This window comes from Anabrus simplex, chromosome 12 (assembly GCF_040414725.1).
Source record: "Anabrus simplex isolate iqAnaSimp1 chromosome 12, ASM4041472v1, whole genome shotgun sequence".
NCBI classification, from domain to species: Eukaryota; Metazoa; Arthropoda; class Insecta; order Orthoptera; family Tettigoniidae; genus Anabrus; species Anabrus simplex.
This window is the reverse complement of record NC_090276.1, coordinates 102,770,370-102,794,934: the sequence shown is the minus strand read 5'-3', so window position 1 is coordinate 102,794,934 and position 24,565 is coordinate 102,770,370.

Below are 24,565 nucleotides of genomic sequence, written 5' to 3'. Positions count from 1 at the left end.
TCATGTCGTTTAATTGAAGTGAATGGTGACACATTTTAACCATGTGGGTGGTGGCTATAGAATAACACACACGGTATCCCCTGCCTGTCGTAAGCGGCGACTAAAAGGGGCCTCAAGGCTCTGAACTTAGTGGCGTGAGTTAACCACCTCGGGGTTCTTAGCTGAGTCCTGGCATTGCTTCCACTTACTTGTGCCAGGCCCTTCACTTTCATCTATCCTATTCGACCTCTCTTGGCTAAGTCTTATTTTCAGATCCCGACGCTATTAGGTTTGCGAGTCCTTCTTTTTCATGCGGTTCAAGCCTTGTTTTCATTTGGCCGATACCTTCATTTTTCAAAGTGTCTGGTCACTCCCATATTTTCTGTCTGAATAGTGTTATATAGAGGATGGTTGGCTAGTTGTACTTCCTCTTAAAACAATAATCACCAGCACCACCTTTTGAGTGCACACCACCACCTGTGTGCGTCGACTGCCTAGGTGTGCATGCTCGAGTCTCAAGGTAGTGCCGCACATTCAAGCAGGAAAAGAAGATCCAGGAGATAACAACACCCTATGACTGCTCCGGAATTCTCCGTCTCCTACGCCGAACACTTCGCCAACTGCACAGAACAGCAGTACTGAAAATTCATCGAATAGTCAAAGTCAGCAACAAAATACGATACAGTACCTGAAACATCGAACCGTGCGTTATTGCCGAACCCCCTGTGGGTGGGGCAGTAGAATAACACCCACGGTATCCCCTGCCTGTCGTAAGAGGCGACTAATGGGGGCCCCATGGGCTCTGAACTTTGGAGTGTGGGTTGGCGACCGCGGGACCCTCAACTGAGTCCTGGTATTGCTTCCACTTACTTGTGCCAGGCTTCTCAGCTTCATCTATCCAATCCGACCTTGGTCAACTCTTGTTCTTTTCCGACACCGACGCTATTAGGTTTGCGAGGGCTAGGGAGTCTTTCATTTTCTTGCCCTTCGCGGCCCTTCTCTTCCTTTAGCCGACACCTTCATTTTTCGAAGTGTCGGACCCCTTCCGTTTTTTTCTCTCTCATTAGTGTTATATAGAGGATGGTTGCCTGGTTGTACTTCCTCTTAAAACAATAATCACCACCACCACCGTTATCGTTACTGCCGACGTTGCCTGGGAGGGGCGCTTCCCAGGAAAGCTCGGCTGGGAAGTTCTCTCCTATCATGACGAAAGGGGGGGGGGGACCTTCTCAAAATAGAGCTGGAAAATCCACCACTTCTTCGAATGCCCAGGATAGAAAGGAGGAGGAAGGGAATCGCCACAACCCGGTCGGGGGTCACAGGATCCCCCAAGAAGACCTGCAAGTCATCTCCTCCTAAAAACACAGAAACGGTGGCCAAGAGCGAGCAGGCCAGATGCCATCTTGCTCGATCACTTTCTGGGGAAGCTAGTTCTCCCAGAAAGGAGGCTCACTGTAACCGATCATTTAAATCACCGTCCGCGTAGTGCGCAGTCACTGGCGTGGATGGTAATGACGACTAGGGCCGACGTACCCTAGTTCGCTCGGTTTATTACTGCTCTGTACGCAGGTAGAAGTAGTTGCAGTTCGCATTCCGTTGCCAGTAATGACATCGCTGTGTAACGTGTACATTCCACAGGACTGCGATCTTCAGATGCGCTGTATTACAAGACCTGATCGCTTTGATACCTCGTCCTTCTCTCTTGCTGGGAGACGTGAATGCCCGTAACACACTCTGTGGTTCTCCATCTTCCTGTGCTAGGGGGAGAACGCTCGACCTTTGCGCGCATAATACAGGGGAACCGACACATTTCAACAGGGCACATGGCACATGCGACTCCTAGACATCACTTTGTGCAGCCGTGCGCTAATTCGCCTGCTACGGTGGCAAGTACTGCGATAGTGACCACTTTCCGATAGTTCTATCCTTCCAGAATCAAAGACAGTCCGAGGTACCCAAGTGCTGGTTACTTCGGCGGGCAAATTGGTCAGAATTTTCCAGACGCGTGTGATGACCGATTACATGCTGGGGCCTGTTGACGACCGCGTTTATTCTATTACTACTGGAATTTTGGCTGCTGCAGAGGAAATAATTCCTCGCCGTAAACAGGTCCCGTTGTGGACGGACGAAATTGTAGCAGTTATACGTGATCGCCGACGGGCTTTTAGCATTGGCCAATCATGTTTCACATTTAAGCGAATGCGCTTGAACGTCCGATTTTGGATTCGAGAAGGTAAGAAAATGATGTGCCTTCCATGACGGCACCTTCTCTGGACAAAACTCGTCCATATTGTGGGAGTACAGAATGTGCCCTCAGACCCTGGAATCTCCATTAATGAAGATAGAGATAAGAATCGTTCTGTCATTACAGGCCACATCGCATCACATTTCGCAGATACGTCCAGCTCTGGGAGATAAGACTCCGCATTTCTACCAATTAATCCCTCTGTAGTCGTGATCGGTAGAATAAAACCGATAATTCTATCTATCTTGAACCACGGTCCTCCTGTGGATTGCGGCGGTAGAATAGCACCCACGGTATCCCCTGCCTGTTGTAAGAGACCACTAAAAGGGTCCGCAGGAGCTCTCAAGTTGGGAGCGTGGGTTAGCGGTCATGGGGCACCGACTTGACTCCTGGCATTGCTTGTGTCAGGCTCCTCCTCTGCGCCCTTCCTGGTTTCCCGACGGGAGTCTTTCATTTTGACGCCGTTCGTCTCTTGCCTTTCTTTGTCCGATAACTTCATCTTTCGTAGTGTCGGACGTCTTTCATTTTTCTCTGTGCCTATTGCCCAGTTGTACTTTTCTTAAAGCAATCTCTCTGTCTGCAACGCATACTGCTGATCTCGTCAACCGCGTTATGTGCGATAGTGGATTAATCAAGGTTATGTAGATTACAAGTGTTCTGTTACTCAGGGAAACGCACCTTCCCTTTTGATTCGTTAGTGATTTATCGGCTTTATTCAATATGTTTTTATTTACTTTGTCCTTCGTTCCGAAAGTAATTCGTTAAGTAAACGATTTTGTTTAATTTTAAATTTCTTTTCCACTTAATTTGTTCAAAGAGGATGATTACACTTCCTCATGATCATCATCACCACCACCATCTTGCATGCAATTTCCTGTAGAGGAGACAAGATAGCCATCTATCCTATCTGACCTCTCTTGGTCAACTCTTGTTCTTTTCTGACCCCGACGCTATTAGGTTTGCGTGGGATAGGGAGTCTTTCATTTTCACGCCCTTCTTGGCCCTTGTCTTCCTTTGGCCGATATCTTCATTTTTCGAAGTGTCGGACCCCTTGCATTTTTTCTCTCTGATTAGTGTTATATAGAGGATGGTTGCCTAGTTGTACTTGCTCTTAAAACAATAATCACCACCACCATCACCAGACACGTATTCAAATGCAGCACATGATTGCTTGACCAGCTACTCGCATTGCATGAAGCCGTGCAGAATAACAAGCCAGCGTCTGGCGCGGTCTTGACACATCACTACCCACACATCAGTGGCTTGGTCACTATCCGGCATACTTAATTCTTGTAGCGACCACAGGGCTTTCAGCTGGGTATGGCAATGCTAGCTCCTATATGACCTCCATTGACCAAAACAGTTTGTTTGTGACCCTGAAACTACTAGGATTGGGAGACCTGGGGAGTCATCTTGTTTAAGCTCTTTACTACCCCTCCATATTTTAGGCGATGTCTGTAATTTTGGAAGGAATGAGCCACTTCAGTGTTGGTTGTACGTGCGAATACGGAGAACGTGCCGTATGACGACTGGCCGAGAACACATTCTGTAGACGATTTGCTTTTGAAAGTCCAGCTTACGCTATCTGTTCTCACCAACTCCCGTGGCTACTTTTGTTTTTATGCGATAAAAGTGTCTCCCAAGTGATGACCGACGTTTCTTGGTAGTTGTAGTTTCAGAAGGGTGCTGTTTGGTTACATAATATCTGAGCATTTTAGGTGCACTAATAGTTCGAGAAGTACCTTTTTAACAAAGGAAATGTATAAGGTCTTGACAAGATATGACAATCATATAGCCCTAGGGGCTCTAAACTTTGGAGTGTGGGTTGGCGACCACGAGGCTCTTAGGTGAGTCCTGGCATTTCTCTCACTTTCTTGTGCCAGACTCCTCACTTTCATCTATACCTTTCGAGTTCCTTGGTCAAAACTTGATCTTTCCCGAGCCTGACGCTATTAGGTTTGCGAGGGATAGGGAGTCTTTCATTTTCATGCCCTTCTTGGCCCTTGCCTTTCATTAGCCAATACCTTCATTTTTCGAAGTGTCGGATTCCTTCCATTTTTTTCTGATTAGTGTTATATAGAAGATGGTTGCCTAGTTGTACTTCCTCTTAAAACAATAATCACAACCAGCAGTACCACCTGACAATTACATAACTATAATAACTAAATAGGCGAGCGAATGGTCGCAGAAGACAGACAGTGAATGTGTATGGGGGGAGATGGGATTTCCTGTTATCACTCACAGTGGCGAGACAAAACTCCCGAGGACAACACGTTATGGCCCGTAGAGCTGTGCTCTGTTTCCAAGGAATATGCCATCTTTCATTGTCCTTATTTTCGTGTTCTAATAACTTCGTTCCTTGGAATGTCAGACTTGTTGCATTTTTCGGCTGATTTGTGATAAGGGAGGATATATTTCCCCTTAAATCACTTATTACCACTCTCATGTTATAAGACAGAGCTCAGCCAGACTTTCTTGTTCCAATGTGTTCTATAGAAACTCATGCTTGTTCGTTAAATGTATTTACTTACATGTATTATATTCTTTTTTGTTTCAGAGATTGCAAGAAGAATATTAAGAATATTAATCAAATGTAAGTGCCACAGTGTTTATATCTTAGCTACATAGTCACCTAGAAGTTATACAAATCTTTAAAAATTAGGTCTTAAGCAACTATGCCATTCCCTACTAGTAAGTAAGTAAGTAAGTAATTTATTGAATATTTCAGGCATTTAGCCCAGATACATGTTCACATCCGCCTTTGCTGGCAGGACCTCGTGTCTTCTGGTATAGGCTAGAGAAATTTTGTTACTTTCGTAGATCTGTCTCTGTCTTATCCTTGGCTTTGACAATATGGAAGTGACTGAGGTATGAGTGATGCTAATAATGCCAATCCTTTTGCAGCCAGTCCCTGTTATGAATGGTGTAAAAATGTTGCTCATAGGGTCGGTTGGTCTATGCATTTCAGTGGGCTTGGCAGACTGATGTGTAATAGCAACTCTGGCTCGGTGAGGAAAGCAACGGGAAACTACATCACTCCTCATTTCCCTAGTACGCCTCTTCAGTGATGCCTAGGCCATCTATGACAGCTGATGGCAGAGCTGTTGAGGATCCCACCAGCGGCATCGCTGACGGACTGAACAACATGTTCACAATTCCACTACATGAAATAAAGGACCATTAAACCCAGTGAAACAAAACAATTACATACAGAACTAAAAACTCACCAATTAAATTACTAAGCGGCCCCTTACAAAGCCGGATAACCAGTCCACATGTAAGGGCCAACCTTACAACCCTCTAATCTTACAACTAACTTGGTGGCCCGCCACACAGGCGGGATACCAGACACCATACAAGGCGCCACCCCGAACTAAACCTACTAAACTGCCTCTAACATGAGCGGATGACCAGCTCACATGCTAGAGCACCCCCTACATCTAAATTAAGCCTATAACTAACTACACAACTACATTAAATCTATACTAATTCTATCCTAAATCTGTCTGGCCACGACACCCCCCCCCCCCCCCTTTGGTGAAGAAAGCAAACCACCCTTCCCTGGGATGTCACGTCCAGTAATGTCTCATGAGGCTTGGAAACCGATACCTCACAGACCCCTTAAGTTTTCAACATTATTCCTCACCACTCCTTCATGTAACAGCCCACATGTGTGCGGATGCCAGCTCTACATGTAGGCCGTCACGCCTGTATTCTTCTGCCGAGACGGTGGTATGACTCGGCTCATTTTTCGCTGTCTCATTGACAACTTACTTCCTCTAACCTAACACTTACTCTACTCTACACGTGCAGACGTACTGAATCAGCAGTTAGCTTGAGATAGTTCAGGCCGATCTCCCCTTCTTCACTATCTAACAAAAAAAAACAACAGTCAGACAAACGACTTACCAACAACCACAAATAACCTGATTAGAAGGAATACAATACGACTTACTTATCAATGAACTAAGATACTACTAATTATAAAATATACAATACGTAAGGAGCAAGGAACAAAACTGAACATATATATAAACGGGACATAATAGTAAAATTATAATTATTGTCGCCCTTACTATTACTGACTTGAACTCTATAATGTCCCATATCTGTGTATCCCTCTTTCATCACTTTCATCAGCATTTATCCTTCCCTCATTCACCATTTTTATTTTTTTGTCCCACAAGCTTTTTACAATTGTCAATAATTCCCCGTTCATTAATTTGACAAGAGTATAATATTCAGATTCTCTTTCCATCTTATTTATCTCTTCCGCTTCCAAGTATTTAACCAATAATGCTCTTATACTTTCACACTGTCTCAAGAAATGCGCATTTCCTTACTCCTTCACACAATAAATATGTATTTGCCACTTCTGTAAAAGCCTTATTTTTATAAACTTCCATCAGCTACCATATCAATCCCCTGTATTCTCTTTTGGTTAATTTATGATGTATTAGTTTCATACCTGGATATCTATTCATGAATTCCTCCAGAGTTTTCCTATTATTACCCTCAGCTCTTAGCATTTATATTTCTATATCTGCTACCCTCTGTGCCACTTTCCTACAGACTTTTCTTTCTTCTAAATCTTTGTCCCAATAGTTTCCCATCCCTATTCCTTCTAGTACATTCTTTAAGTTGCCCACCCAGTACCCATTCTGGTACCTCATTTGGTGCAGGTAAGCTAAATCTAGAATTTCTCGCCCTCCTCCCCTTTTAAACCTAAACCAATATTTTATTACACTCTTAATTATATCCACTTTTATGTTAATGTCTGTACACAGTAATCTAGCTCCACTATTCGCTGTACATATTGGTAAACCTGTAATTATTTTAATAAATCTACTATTAACTGAATCAAGCATTGCGATTTCCTTTTCTGTGCCCCATATTTATGCACCGTGTAACATATTAGATTTAATCACAGCATTGAAAATATTTCTTTGTACCTTAAAATCAATATTAGGCATCCTGTTATCTAATATTCGAATACTAGCTAGGGCTGCTGTACCAATCATTTTTGCCGTCTTGATGTGTTCAGACCAACTTCTATTTCCTGATATTATAATTCTTAAATATTCTAACTTGTTAGCTACTTCTAGTTTTACTACTTATAGATACCATTTTTCCTTTCTTGCTAGTTTGTTCCCCTTTTTTCACACCATTACTCTAGATTTCTGTGCGTTAATTTTCATATTCTATTCTTTACAGTACTTCTCGATACCATCAATACTTTTTTGCATTGCAACTGATGTTGGTATGAACAGGAGTATGTCGTCAGCAAAGACAAGATCAGGAATATCCAGATTTTCTAAACATAGCAGTGCAAATATTTCCTCAACTTCAAATTCTTGTATATCGTTAATGAACAATAGGAATAAAATCGGTGACAGTTTACACCCCTGTTTCAGACCCATTTTGGGGATAATCTCTCCTACCACTCTCACAGTACACCTTCTTTTCTATAGCTCTTATCATTTTACATGACAATCTAGCAACGACTTTCCCCCTGTTCAGAGTATCAAATGCCTTTTTCTAAATCTATTGATGTTATATAGAGCTTACCTCCGTTTTTCTTTACATATTAGTCAATAAGAGTTCTCACTACAAAATCATTATCTAGTGTTCTTCTCCCTCTTCGGAATCCACTTTGAAATCTCGACAGGATTGAATGTCTCTCCGCCCAGTTCCTTAGTCTATTTGCTAATATTCCAGTATATACTTTCCCCAATGGATCCAATAATGTAATTCCCCTATAGTTTCCAGGATTTAATCTGTCCCCTTTATTTTTGTATATAGGGCATATTACCCCGTCTTTCCAAGCCACCCACGGTATCTCCTGCCTGTTGTAAGAGGCGACTAAAAGGGGCCTCAGGGGCTCTGAACTTTGGAGTGTGGGTTGGCGACCACGGGGCCCTCAACTGAGTCCTGGCATAGCTTCCACTTACTTGTGCCAGGCTCCTTACTTTCATCTATCCTCTCCGACCTCGCTTGGTCAACTCTTGTTCTTTTCCGACCCCGACGGTATTGCGTATGGAGGCCTAGGGAGTCTTTCATTTTCACGCCCTTCGTGGCCCTTGTCTTCCTTTGGCCGATACCTTCATTTTTCGAAGTGTCGGACCCCTTCCATTTTTCTCTCTGATTAGTATTATATAGAGGATGGTTGCCCAGTTGTACTTCCTCTTAAAACAATAATCACCACCACTCTTTCCAAGCTTTAGGGAACACCCCTTTCTCGAAGATTTTATTCAATATCCTTGTCAAAATTTCCCACGTGCCGTTTCGCTCTCCCAACTCCTTCTAAAATTCATATGTGATACCCGAAATAGCTCCTGATTTTCCCTTTTTAGCTCCTTGCAACAGGTTTCTTATTTCCTGATTCGAAATAGCCTCATCTAATTCAGGCAGAGCGACACTCAAGCCCCCCGAGAAGATAATCCCCTCATGATGAGCTCTCCATTCCTCTTCTTTATTCAATAATATCTGGAAATACTGGACCCATGTACGATGACTTATACTGGTCCCCCTGAACCAGATTTCTTCTTGGTCATCTGATTTATTTTATCCCATACTCTCCTACTGTCATTTTCCTTACACTTTTTATTTATGTCTGCAGCCATATTTTGTTGCCATTCTGACTTCGTCTTTCTTAACAAATTCTCTGTATTCTTTCCCTTTTCTACAAAATTCGTTTCTAGCTACTTGACTACCATCCTCCCTGTATCTCCTAAGGGCCTTCATAAGCAGTGACTTTTTCTTTGCACATTCTGTATTAAATCATCCACATTTTATCTGCGTTCTACCTGGATTTTGCCTCATATATTTTCCTGCCGTTCCAATTACATTTTCTATCCTGGTTAGGATTTCTTCAACTCTATTCTCTACGATCAGTTTTACAATATCTATTTTTCAGATCTCAAAATTCTCTCCATTGAATTACTCTCTAAATTCATTCCCTAATTCTTCTCTCCAACGATATCTGGGTATTTTCCTCTCCTTTACGCTATCGTAAACTGTCTCCTGCATTCTTATATCTTAAATCATTAATTTTATAGATATTGGCATATGGTTTGCCTCAGCCCAATCCCTAACGCATATCTCTTTGATAACTTGCAAGCTATCCCTACAGCAATTGTACTGCCCCCATTTTCTACTATATACTGTAGGTTAGTTTTCCCCTCTCATCTCCGAACCACCATCCACTGCGCATTTTCTCCATTTCTGTTACATTCTTTATCCTGGCTATTTCTGTTAACTACTAATACCTCGTCCTCATGTTCACTATAAACTGGCTTCTTGTCCCCTATCCTCGCGTTAAGATCATCCATAATAATAATGTTTGCCTGATCATACGTACTTCTCATTCATCTAACTTCTATCGCTAAATTCTCAAAAAACTCATTCTGCGAAAGTGGGGAGCTCAAAGGTGTTTTATATATATAAAAGCTTTCGTAGTTTCTGAGGAGTATTTGTGGCTTATTTTGGGTGCTGAGTTGGTGTTAGTATTATCCAAAGAATATACTCTCGTTTTATAGTGCTTTTAATGTAATATTTGTTATAAATTTTGTGCAGTAAGTGTCAGCCATCTTGTTAACTGCTACAATAGTTCCATAGATAATACTACGTACATAGCCACTCGTTATGTTCGGCTAACATCTTTGCCCTCACTTTCACCCATTTTCTTTCTTTTTCTTTGCTACCATAGAAACTATGATGAAGATTGGCACTCTGTTTAGCGTTCTTAGCGTTGCCTAAGTCACACAGCCGGCCCGTATTGTCAGCCATCTTAACACGAGTAAAGTGAGCCTTCTGTACTGAACAGCATATTACACATTACCTGATCAGCTTGCGTGGGGGTTTGGCTCTGAAATGGGTAGGAGCTAAACATAACCCTGCGTGAGACACTGGGGTGGGGGGCCTGAACCCCGACATGGCACATCCCAATGGCTGATAGGGGACGCACAGGTGCGAATAAGGCATGGTCAAATAAGCACCCGCGGATCAAATGAGGCTAAAAAGAAAATAGTCAACGGTCTCTAAGGCGGAAGAGGAGGTCTTCCAATGGCTTGAACTAACTCCAAGTCTTACCAAGTTGGTTAGAAGATAGAAGATATGGACCGAATACCCCCCGGGATAAGGGGGTCCTCTTTACTAAGAGCCAACGGCCTCCAAGGAGAGCAGATGAGCGGGTACAGGGTAGGGCACTCTCTTGCCCTTGGAGTGGGAAACTGCTCCTAAAGGCGGATGAACCACTATGGTCAACGGCATAGGATGGAGAAGGCCAGAGGGAAACCACTCCATTAAAGATCCACTGGATATCCTTGTTATGCAGCAATGATGGTGGGCTTTGGAACTAAATGTAATTCCGGAGGTAAAATAGTCCCAGTTCGGATCTCCGGCTGGGTTCAGGGACAAAGCGTGGAAGAAACACAAGAAATATTATCTTAGGAACTTGGAATATACGATCTCTCAACATTTGTGGTAAGCTAGAGAACTTAAAAAAGAAGATGGCTAAACATGACATAGACATATTAGGAGTGAGTGAAATAAAGTGGCCTGGGATGGGGGACTTTTGTAGTGATAACTTTAGGATTATATACTCTGGAGCCAAAGGAAGCCATGCGGGTGTAGGAATAGTATTAACTAAAAAAGTAGGTGTACGAGTTCAGAGCTATGTACAATACAGTGATAGAATAAACCAGTTGACATGATCATAATACAGGTGTACATGCCAACAACGAATCATTCAGATGAAGAAGTGGACCAGGTATATGATCAGTTAGAGGAGTTGATGGATACGATTAAGGACAACGAGAACCTCATTATTCTTGGAGACTGGAACGCCTCTGTTGGTGAAGGAGAAGATGGGTAGACTGTAGGTCAGTATGGTCTTGGAGTAAGAAATTACAGAGGACAACAACTAATAGACTTTTGTAAAGCAAAAGGACTAATAATTACCAACACCTTGTTCAAACAGCCCAAGAGAAGAAGGTACACCTGGACTGCACCTGGAGATAAAGCGAGATATCAAATAGATTATATTATGGTAAGGGAAAGATACCGTAACCAACTCAAACAATGCAAAAGTTATCCAGGGGCTGATGTAGTGAGTGACCACAACCTAGCGTTATTAAAATCTGATTTAAGACTAAGAAAGAAGAGGAAGAACGCGGAAAATATTGCAGATATAATGTGAGGAAACTAAAACAAGACAGAATCAAGGAAAACTATCAAACACTGGTAAAACAGAACGTTGCAGAAATATCCAATGGTACAATAAATGAGAAATGGATGGGCCCTAAACCCTCTATCATAGAAGCTACAAATCAGGTAATAGGGAAAACGACGAAACAAGCACGAGAACCATGGGTTACAGATTATGTGCTTGAATTTATAGGGGAAAGGCGGAAATTTAAAACCTCAAAGAGTGAAGAAGGAATCAGAAACTATAAAAGACTCCGAAACCTAGTCAACAGAGAAGCAAAGAAAGGAAAAACATATAATGTGACAATGCAAAGAAATAGAAGAAAGAATGGAGAAAGGAAACATGGAAACTGCTTATGAATTGATTAAAAAACAATTCAGAACAGTCACTGGTCGTAGAACAGCATATTAGGTGAAAATGGGAAACTGTTGTCTGAGAGCAAAGAAGTGGGAGAAAGATGGAAGCGATACATAGAAACATTATATGAAGATCCTACTGACATAAATGATCTTGAAAATGAATACAACATAACAAGTGATCAACTTGGACCCTGTTTAACAAAAGAATAATATCTTAAGGCTGTGAAAGAATTGAAACCTAATAAAGCACCAGGATGCAATGAAATAACTGGAGAAATGATACAGAGACTGGATAATGAAACATACGGCTATATTTTTAAACTGATCACAGAAATATATGAAACCGGAGAAATTCCAGAAGATTTTAAAAAGCCTCTCGTAATGCCTATACCAAAGAAACCTGGAACTCTAAAATGTGAAGAACATCGCACCTTGAGTCTGTTGTCTCACATGTCAAAAATATTGACAAGAATAATATATAACTGAATAAGCAATAAAATTGAATCACATTTGGCTGAAGATCAGTTTGGATTTAGGCGGAATAGAGGCACACGAGAAGCTATTCTAACGTTACGACAGGTTATAGACAAAATGCTAGACGTAAGACAACCTTTGTTTATTGCATTCGTGGATTTAGAAAACGCTTTTGATAATGTGAACTGGAATATGTTAATGAAGATTATGACTCGTGTTGGTCTAGATTTTAGAGATAGACGAATAGTATATGAACTCTATAACAACCAAAGAGGCACCATAAACATAAATGGTGAAGTACGGGAGGCTTATATAAAGAAAGGAGTACGACAGGGATGTAGTTTGTCGCTGATATAATTTATTTGTGTGATCTCTTTGACATGTCTTAGTCCAGTTTTAAAGTTGCCTTTTTTGTATATTTTCTCTGACACTTTCTAGTCAGATGTTACCGTTGCCACAGAATTTGTTTATGCCCCAGTTGGTCGTCTTAAGTTTAATAAAACCTTGCAAAATGTGATTACATGTTCTTTCACTTCAATTTATTAAACTTAAGAAGAAAGCAAGATAATGGAAAAATTACTTCGTCCGGAACGTTTAAGCATTGATCCGGAATCCAGTAACGCTCAACAAGAATGGAAACATTGGTACAGCACGTTCAAGAACTTCATTTTGGCGTATCAAGTAAGTGACGCTGACAAATTACGCATATTGATCAACCATGTTTCACCTACCCTTTACGAATATATCAATGAAGCCAAAACTTGTAATGACGCCGTTAGTATCTTGGTTAGTTTTTTTTCCAAGCCCGTGAACAAGGTATTTGCCCGACACAAATTGGCAACTAGGAAGCAGCTATCTGGCGAAACTGTATCGATATATATACAGTCTTAAAGCTTCTGAGCAAGGATTGTAATTTTAAAGCTGTTACGGCAGAAGTGAACAGAGACGATTGTATTCGCAATGCTTTTATTGCCGGCCTTCTCGACTCAAGCATTCGTCAGAGGTTATTGGAGAATCCGAATCTTACTCTCGAGGAGGCTTCGATGAAAGCAAAGGCTTGAGAGTCGGCACTGGAACAATCTATGCAGTACCGAGGACCTGCTTTAGTCAATACTGTCCAGGAGCATCGTTTCTCTAGTTGGTCTCACTCAATCGGCAAAAGACGTGAATGTAGCTCGGCGGGTAGTGAAATATCAGGTGGGGTTGTCGCCGCAACAACAAAGAAATGCTACTTCTGTGGACTTAATTATCACAACAAAAACTCTTGTCCAGCAAGGGAGGCCATTTGCCGTGCCTGCTCAAAAATCGGCCACTATGCAAAGGTATGTAAGAGCTCAAAATCTTCAAGCTCCAACAAATCTTGCCATTGTCATACCATACTTTTAGCTTCTATTTCTCCAATGGGTTGTTTATCTAAAGCTATAATACCCATCTGTTTGAATGGCATGAAGACCAACGCTCTAGTTGATACGGGCAGTTCAACAAGTTTTATTTCCGAGAAGCTGGTCCAAGAGCTCAAAGTACCTATTTCTGCTAGTGACCTCACTGTTACTATGGCTTCAACGTCGCTTAGCTCTTTGGTGAAAGGAGCCTGTTCTGTAGATACAAAAATTGAAGAGCACATTTACAAAGATTTTAAACTTAACATTTTGACAGACCTTTGCTCTGACGTCATTTTAGGACATGATATACTTGGCCGTCATTCATCTGTAGAGATTAAGTTTGGGGGTCACAGAGAACCTCTGAGTATCTGCGGATTAACAGTCGCGAAGGTCGAACCTGTTCGACTTTTCCGAAATATACCTCGAGGTTGCAAGCCAATCGCCATAAAGTCCCGACGCCAGACAGCAACTGATACCAAATTCATTGAACAAGAAGTTCAACGACTTTTGAATGAGGATGTTATAGAAGAAAGTTTTTCTCGATGGCGTGCCCAGGTTCTTGTTACCCAATCAGAAAACCACAAGCGCCGTATGGTAGTTGACTATTCATGAACAATAAATCAGTATACCGAGCTAGATGCTTACCCACTCCCACGTATCGAGGATATAGTCAATAAGGTAGCAAATTATGAAGTGTTCAGTTCAGTTAATTTGAAAAACGCCTATCACCATATCCCCATCTGTGAGGAGGATCGCCCTTACTTAGCATTCGAGGCATGCAGTAAACTTTGGCAGTACAAACGGATTCCATTTGGCCCCACAAATGGAGTACCTTGTTTCCAAAGAACAAGAGATATGATCATCAAAAATGAAAGACTTAATGGGGTTACTGCTTACCTAGACGATATCATTGTGGGTGGCAAGACCAAGGAGGAACACGACTACAATTTGAAGAAGTTCCTGAAAGCCGTGCAAAAGTATGAATTCACGATCAAGGAGAAGAAAAGCGTTTATTAGGTCAAAACAATAAAGCTACTGGGTTATATCATCTCGCCCATATCCCGACCGATTGCTCCCATTACCAACTGACACTGCTTCTCTTCGAAGAGCGATGGGCATGTTCGCTCCTTTCGCCAAGATTCTCCCAGAAAATACATAACCTTTCAAGTGGTAGTTTTCCATTAAATGACAAAGCTATTGAAGCATTTAAAGCACTGAAAGATGATGTGAAGAATGCAATGCACTAGTATCAGCTATGTTCACTGTAGAGACTGATGCTTCAGAACACACCATTGGAGCAACACTAACACAAAATGGACGCCCTATTGCGTTCTTCTCTCGCACACTAAACCGATCTGAACAACGACATTCATCCGTGGAGAAAAAAGCACAGGCTATCATTGAATCCGTGAAAAAATGGAGACATTACCTGCTAGGAAGACATTTTCGACTCATCACTGACCAGAAGTCAGTAGCCTTTATGTTTGATACTAGACATCTTGGTAAGGTGAAGAATGGGAAGATACTGCGCTGGAGACTTGAACTCTCGTGCTTTGATTATGAAATACACTGACTGACAGAGCAAATGCAACACCAAGAAGGAGTGGTCAGAACTTTATGCCAATTGCAGGGTAGACTGACGTCACTGAGGTATGCTCATGATGTGAAATGCGCCGCTGTGCTGCGCACGTAGCGAACGATAAATGGGACACGGCGTTGGCGAATGACCCACTTCGTACCGTGATTTCTCAGCCGACAGTCATTGTAGAACGTGTTGTCGTGTGCCAAAGGACACATGTATAGCTAAGAATGCCAGGCCGCCGTCAACGGAGGCATTTCCAGCAGACAGACGACTTTACGAGGGGTATGGTGATCGGGCTGAGAAGGGCAGGTTGGTCGCTTTGTCAAATCGCAGCCGATACCCATAGGGATGTGTCCTCGGTGCAGCGCCTGTGGCGAAGATGGTTGGCGCAGGGACATGTGGCACGTGCGAGGGATCCAGGCGCAGCCCGAGTGACGTCAGCACGCGAGGATCGGCGCATCCTCCGCCAAGCGGTGGCAGCCCCGCACGCCACGTCAACCGCCATTCTTCAGCATGTGCAAGACACCCTGGCTGTTCCAATATCGACCAGAACAATTTCCCGTCGATTGGTTGAAGGAGGCCTGCACTCCCGGCGTCCGCTCAGAAGACTACCATTGACTCCACAGCATAGACGTGCACGCCTGGCATGGTGCCGGGCTAGAACGACTTGCATGAGGGAATGGCGGAACCTCGTGTTCTCCGATGAGTCACGCTTCTGTTCTGTCAGTGATAGTCACCGCAGACGAGTGTGGCGTCGGCGTGGAGAAAGGTCAAATCCGGCAGTAACTGTGGAGCGCCCTACCGCTAGACAACGCGGCATCATGGTTTGGGGCGCTATTGCGTATGATTCCACGTCACCTCTAGTGCGTATTCAAGACACGTTAAATGCCCACCGCTACGTGCAGCATGTGCTGCGGCCGGTGGCACTCCCGTACCTTCAGGGGCTGCCCAATGCTCTGTTTCAGCAGGATAATGCCCGCCCACACACTGCTCGCATCTCCCAACAGGCTCTACGAGGTGTACAGATGCTTCCGTGGCCAGCGTACTCTCCGGATCTCTCACCAATCGAACACGTGTGAGATCTCATTGGACGCCGTTTGCAAACTCTGCCCCAGCCTCGTACGGACGACCAACTGTGGCAAATGGTTGACAGAGAATGGAGAACCATCCCTCAGGACACCGTCCGCACTCTTATTGACTCTGTACCTCGACGTGTTTCTGCGTGCATCGCCGCTCGCGGTGGTCCTACATCCTACTGAGTCGATGCCGTGCGCATTGTGTAACCTGCATATCGGTTTGAAATAAACATCAATTATTCGTCCGTGCCGGCTCTGTTTTTTCCCCAACTTTCATCCCTTTCGAACCACTCCTTCTTGGTGTTGCATTTGCTCTGTCAGTCTGTGTAGTTTACAGACCAGAGCAACATAACGAAGCTGCAGATGCCTTATCCAGAGTTTGTTTGGCTATTGAGTGTTGCGGACCTAAACTTAAAATCCTCCATGAAGCTTTATGTCACCCTGGTATAACACGGCTTAATCACTTTATTAAGTCGAATAACTTGCCTTATTCGCTAGAAGATGTAAAGAAGGTCATTTCAGCTTGTAAAGTTTGTGCTGAATTGAAACCTAGATTCATCACGCATGAAGGTAATCTCGTCAAAGCTACCCGCCCCTTTGAGCGCATCAACATGGATTTTAAGGGACCTCTACCATCCAAATCTAGAAACCGTTATCTCCTCATATTAGTTGATGAATATTCCAGATTCCCCTTCACCTTTCCTTGCCCAGATGTCACCTCGTCCACTGTTATTTCTAAACTTAAGCAACTTTTCTCCATATTTGGATTGCCTTCATATGTTCATTCCGATCGAGGCTCAGCATTCATGTCCCAAGAATTGAAGACGTTCTTCACGGCTGTTGGTGTGGCGACAAGCAGAACGACTCCATACAATCCAAAAGGCAATGGCCAAGCAGAAAAATATGTTGGAGTTGTGTGGAAAACTATAGAACTAGCTTTGAAATCAAGGGGAATGCATATTCAACAGTGGGAAGAAGTTGTACATGATGCCCTCCATGCCGTCAGATCACTGCTGTGTACTACTACCAATGAAACTCCCCACGAGCGGATTTTTAAGCACCAGAGAAAATCTAGTTATGGACACTCAATCCCCTCGTGGCTTCTGACTCCAGGTCCAATACTCCTAAGGAAGCATGTCAGGCAATCTAAGTACGGACCACTCGTGGAAGAAGTTACTCTTCTTGAAGCAAATCCCGAGTATGCTCATATACAACACCAAGATGGAAGGGACTAGAGACCTGGCACCATTGCCTTCTTCAATAGGCATTTCTGAAGAAAGGGGCGAAGAAGATGCCGGAGGAGTAATAGATGGACAACATTCCCATGGAAGCTCAGAACATTGCCACACCCCCTCATCACCCGGATCTTCAGATCCAGCTCCATGCGAGACGGAATCTCCTGAATCATCACGGTCAGAAGAAAGGGGTCCAACCGCCTCTCCCACTCCTGACCAGCTACCGAGATGGAGCACAAGAATCCGTCGCTGTCCGGCCCATCTTAAGGACTACTATCTAGGTGGGAGTGAATGATATAATTTATTTGTGTGATCTTTTTGACATGTCTTAGTCCAGTTTTAAAGTTGCCTTATTTGTATATTTTCTCTGACACTTTCTAGTCAGATGTTACCGTTGCCACAGAATTTGTTTATGCCCCAGTTGGTCGTCTTTAGTTTAATAAAACCTTACAAAAGGTGATTACATGTTCTTTCACTTCAGTCACCAGTGCTGTTCAACCTGTATATTGAGAAAGGCATTGAGAAATGTAAAGAGGATATGGAAGAGATAAAGATAAATGGAGTAGAAATCAAAATGATAAGATTTGCAGATGACATAGCTGTCATAGAGGAGAACGAAGAGAAACTACAAAGTCCACTAATAAGAATGAATAAGATATTGAGAGATAAATATAACATGAAAATTAATACAAAAAGGCCGAAATTATGGTATGCAACTGTCAGCATATTGCAGTCGACATCAGAATTAGTGATATACCACTAAGGCAAATAATTGTCTTTACCTACTTAGGAAGTAAAATCACTCCAGATGGCAAAAGTTCAGTCGACATAAAGAGCAGAATTTCTCAAGCAAAGATTGCTTTTTACAAGAAAAGGATACTACTTACATCAAGGAATTTAAATGTGGAGACCAAGAAGAGATTTATTAAGTGCTAAGTCTGGAGTGTGGCATTGTATGGTTCAGAAACGTGGACTATTAGTGCATGTGATAAGAAACGTTTGGAAGCATTTGAGATGTGGTGCTGGAGGAGGATGCAAAAGATCTCATGGACAGAAAAACTCACCAATGAAGAAGTTCTTCAACAAATAGGTGAAAAAAGATCCTTTTTAGCAACAATAAGAAAGAGAAGAGACCAATTATTTGGCCATCTCTACAGGCACAATGGTTTCATAGTTAATGTCATGGAAGGAATGATTCAAGGTAAAAGAGGAAGAGGAAGACCTAGACTGCAATATTCAAGACAGATCAGAGATGACGTAGGAACAGGCTCATATGTGGAAATGAAGAGATTAGCGGATTACAGAGAAGAGTGGAGAAGAAGAATTGCTGCCAACCAATCTTAGGATTGAGAATTAAAAAGAAAAACAGATACATATTTCATTCCTCCAATTGACCCTATCTAATATTCTTACCCAGATTAATTCCTTAAACCCAGATTCTAAGAGCTATATCCTATATTTTAAGTTGTTTTTGATTACCACCAAAATTCCTCCCGATATCCTTGCTGTATTGGATCTCCTTGATCCATATTGACTCCATACAACACACCCTTCTATCTTTAAGTTTTTCTTGTAATCAGCCCAAGTTTCTACAAGTCCAAGAATATCCATTTCTTCCAGTAGCTCTTTAAAATCTTTGTTTCCTACAGTATTTTGTTCCATATTAACCCATGATACCTTTAACTCTAGTTTATATTCGTAATTCCCTGACTTCTTCTGATCATTCTAGATCTTTCCATTTGTTTTATTTTTACCGTATCCTCTTCCAGAGGTTCAGGCGTTTTTCCATTCGCTTCTCCCTCCCACCCCGCCTTATCAGTCTGTGACTTACTTCTCTTTGCCCCTAAATCTTCTCGTCTTCTTTCTTGAATCGCCTTGCTGACTCCAGGCTTCTGCAGTATCTGCCATCAGCGTTGCCTTGCTCACTTCTGCTCCTTCCTCACACGTTACACTCTGCTGATGTTGGTGTTTGTCGTCTATTTCCTGTAGCTGAACTAGTGTCCATGTGCGCCACCAGCGACCGTCTCCAACGATCGGACGCTGCCCTTTAATGTACGCCTTTAGGCCTTGAAATCTTGCTTTGCCTAGGTGCCTGCGTAAAATGTTTTGTTCCTTGATGACACCATTTTCCATGTCCCTTCTCGCCAAAATTTTCTCACCTTTTGATTTGCTGATATTCCCCAGCAGTATTTCCGTCATCAGGGTTACCCTTCACTTTCCCCACTCTATATGCATCAACTATGTCCAGTTTATCTTCTTTTTACTTTGTATTATTCCTACCTCTTGAAATACTATTTCCGCCTTTCTTTCGTTGTCTCCTTCCAGCACACCATAAATAAAAAGGTTTTTCCACCTGAGCTCTTGGTTAGTCCTGTTTTCAGACCACTTTACTTGCCTCAGTTCCTCCTCTAAATCCCTGACTTTGGTCTTCAGTCGTTCTACTTCCACCGTATTAAGAGCTACTCTCTCTTATATCACCCTTATCTCCTCTTTACCAGACTGTTTTAACTCTTGTATTTCCTTGGCTCGTACTCTAATTAGGTCTCTTGTTTGCTCATCTTGACATACTTCTTTGATCAGTTCCTTAATCATTTCGAATTCTTCCCATCCGATTGCACCAATTGGTCCAGGCCCCATCAATGTTGCCAATACACCATTTCACATTCCACCTTCCTACAGATGCCCTCTACTGCACATCCACTCAATCCACTGTCATTTCGTTCGTCATGTCATTTAAGTGAAGTGAAAGGTGACAAATTTTACGTAGTGTTGACCATCTCCCCTTGTGAGTGGGGACGATAGAACAACACCCACGGTATCCCTTACCTGTCGTTAGAGGCAAATAAGAGGGGCACCGTGGGCTCTGCTCTTTGGAGCGTGGGTTGGCGATCAAGGGGCCCTCAGCTGAGTCTTGGCATTGCTTCCACTTACTTGTGCCATTCTCCTCACTTCCATCTATCCTATCCGACCTCTCTTGGTCAACTCTTGTTCTTTTCTGACCCCGACGGTATTACGTACGGAGGCCTAGGGAGTCTTTCATTTTCACGCCCATCGTGGCCCTTGTCTTCCTTTGGCTGATACCTTCATTTTTCTCTCTGATTAGTGTTATATAGAGGATGGTTGCCTAGTTGTATTTCCTCCTCCTTTTTTCTATTTGCTTTACGTCGCACCGACACAGATATGTCTTACGGCGACGATGGTATAGGAGAGGCCTAGGAACAGGAAGGAAGCGGCCGTGGCCTTAATTAAGGTACAGCCACGGCATTTGCCTGGTGTGAAAATGGGAAACCACGGAAAGCCATCTTCAGGGCTGCCGACAATGGGGCTCGAACCCACTATCTCCCGATTACAGGATACTGATTGAAATAATAACAGTAAGTTATTTATTAGACACCTAATCAATACAAAATCGTCTTGGATGACTTACATAAATTTGTTAACTAATAGTGGTACATGTTTCGCCTTCCCTGAAGGCATCATCAGCCATAGTCTTAACCTTAAATTAAAAATAAGCGTCTAAATAACATGTAATAATGAAATGAATGTTAAAATCTTCAAGAGATTTGAAGTAAAATAACATTAAAAATAACCATGATGGTTTAAAAAATACAATGTGATGAGATATAATAGTCGAAGTATTGACAAAATTAACATTAGAAGGTTGCTAAAATAAGTGCAATGGATAAAACAACAGATTGTTATGCAACAAGTAGTAAGATTGCATAAAGATAAAGTTGATAGTCTGGCGGTTATAATTAGACGATGGCGAAAAATCGTATATAATCAAAGTAAAGAAGAGAGAATAAAAGTCAAAGTTAGTCGAGAGATCCGAAGTTAATCATGATCTTGAAGATAAAAGACGAAAGTCAGAGGCATATGGTGAAGTTGTAGAACACGTTGAGGATATGAAGTTGTAGAATAGAAGTTGAAGAACAGTTTCAAATAGGATGTCTATGGACCATCTCAAAATTTGAAGTAATGCTCAAATGTTGCAAATTGTAGTTATGAATTTCATTGGTTCCGTATTGAAGTGGGATTACAACAAAATTAAATTCTTTCAAGGTCCACCTATTCAATACAATGACGTTTTATTGTGATTTAATCACATGTCAAATAGTCAAATGGTACTAGTTTCGGCATCTATGTGCCATCATCAGCCTTGAGTACAAATTAAAACAAGATATATATTCCTAAAACATATAAAACACATTTTAACACATTATAATATAACATACAATTAATGTGGTGATACATGAAATACGATAAAATTATGATACAATTGGTGTGATATAAAATTCTTAAAATTCCGGCTGTTCGTTACATAATTCAGTCTGTGTGCATCCGGGATAAGTGAAATTTTACAGTTGTATGCTGTCTATGTGAATGACATTTGTTCCTTTAGATATTAGGTGGTTCCAGGGAAGTTTACTTTGATCATGTAAGATCGTGATGTATTTAGAGATGAATTTCCACTTCAATTTGAACCTGAAGGAGAAAATAGCTAAGTTAGATGTTGGAAGCAATGTATGGAAGTTACTAGAAACATTAGAATCGTTGAATGATGATTGACTCACCTTGAGCAGCATGTAAACGTGTTGTTACACAGGCGGAGCCGGACGAAGTGTGTGGGCAACGGTGAAGGAGGCGAGGGGAAGGAAGGAGGCGGAGCACTTGAGGGGGAATGGAACTAAGGCGGGGCGGAAGGATGGGGGTAGTGGGGGTAATTGACGGGAGTGTGTATTCCGGATTACTTGGAAAATCGAACTGTTTTTCGATAGTTTGGTATTTTTAAGCCAATCGATTAAAAGATCAAGAAGGATATTGGGTTTCTCGTAAATCTCATTAAAATTATAATTGGGGTTAAAATATTGGTCGCAGTTGATGTAACAACTTTCAATGATATTCATTGTGGGTCCCTTGTTTACTGTTTGAAGAACTTCCAGATCTTGTTCAATGTCGGTAAATTTGTGATTAGTGGCGTGCATATGTACACCCATGGCGGAGAACTTACTGTGTCTCATCGCGTTGACGTGTTCCGAATATCTAATCATAAAGTTGTGTCCTGTTTGACCTATGTAGGAGCTGCTGCATTCATTGCATTTTAGTCTATATATTCCAGATGTGGAGTAGATACTGGGGGTATTGATTGATGCAGAGTTGTGTTAAATTTCGGAGCTTCTATCGTTAGTTTTGAATAAAATTCTTACGTTGTGTTTTCGGAAAAGTTTGGTGATTTTGTGGACGTCATTATTATAAGTGAAGGTGGTTGAAATATGAGTTTTTTCTTTTCTTTTATGACTTTGGTTTTAGGCCGGTACCTATATTTGTTTATTATTTGTTCTATAAACTGCCTGTTGTACCCATTGAACTTAGCAATTGCCCTTATGGTATTAAGTTCATTATTAAGATCTTTCTTTGCCATGGGTATGGCGAAGGCTCGATATACCATGCTATTGTATGCTGCACGTTTGTGCATTATGGGATGTATGGAATCTTTGTGTATAGTGTTAGCAGTTTGTGTAGGTTTCCTGTATATTTTGTAAGACAGACCAGATGTATTTCTAATAATGGTTATATCTAGAAAATTGATTGCTTTATTGGTTTCTGACTCTAGTGTGAATTTAATGTATGGGTCAATATTATTCAAGTCTTGAAGAGTGGATTCCGCGTTCTTGATTGATTCATCCATAATGACGAATGTGTCGTCCACATATCTAGCCCACATGAGAATATTTGGAAAGTTGTTATTATTGATTTTTGTATGTTCTAATTTATCTAAATAAGTATTAGCCAAAATTCCTGATGAAGGTGATCCCATCGCCAGTCCATTCTGTTGATATATAATTTTGTCGAAAACAAAGAAATTATTGTTGATGACCAGGTTTAGAAGCTGAATGAAATCTTGTATTTCTGGTTTGCTAAGAGAACTATATTTACTTAGATTATTTCCAATGATTTTTGGAAGTTTAGAAATTGGTATGCTCGGGTACATATTTTCTATATCAAAGGAGTGGAGGGAGTGGTTAGGTTGTAGGTTTAATACCTTTAATTTCTCAATCAGTTCAGTAGTGTTTTAATGGATTTGTTGGAGAGAAAGTGATAATTTTTTGTTAGAAAATTTTGAATGAATTGGGATGTTTTGTAGAGTGGACTGGGTCTGTAGTTGATAATGGGTCGGATAGGAATATTAGGTTTGTGAATTTTCGGAAGGGCTTTAACTGTAGGAAGGCCTGGATTCATGGTTATCAGTTTAGATTTTTCATGGTCTGTAAAAAGAAATGTTAAGTTCTTTAAAGTTTGCTTTAGTTGCCTCTGGATTTTTTGGGTAGGATCTTTCTTGATTATTTTAAATGTGTTGTTGTTGAAAAATTCTTTAGTTTTGGATACATAAGCAGTTTTATTCATTAAGACAGTAGCTTTACCTTTATCTGCCTTTGTAATTATTAAGTCATTATGTTTTATTTTACTTTTAAGTTCTGTGATTTGTTTGTGTTCAGAGGTAAATTTGTCGTCATTAGAGTTAATGGAAATAGTTTTCCTACTTACGTTTTCAGCTGTGTCTATCTTATCTAGTTTTCTTTTTATTTCGAATCTAATTTCGTCTTGTTTCTCCAAAGGCATTTTGTTTATTGTAGCTTCTGATTCTATAATCATGTTAGTCATTATGTTTATTTTATTCATGTTAGGCCAGTTTTGGTTAGGGCCTTTTGATAAAATGGCGATTTCTTCTTTATTAAAGTTTACATTGGAAAGGTTAACTACAGGGGGATGAAATTTCTCAATTATATTTTTTGTCAAATTGATTTCTTTAGGTTGATTTACAAGTGAAAACGTTTGTTTCTTCTTTTATAAAATGTTTTCTATCTAAAGTATGCTGTTTTTGCGAAAGAATATCAAACAATTTATTGTCAATTTGACTTTGAAATATGTTCCATTGTGCTATAGAAAGCAGATGAGCTGCTTCAAGGTGAGTTTCATACAATTTGTTATGTAAGAAGGATTTTTTCTTATGTAAAAAACAAATT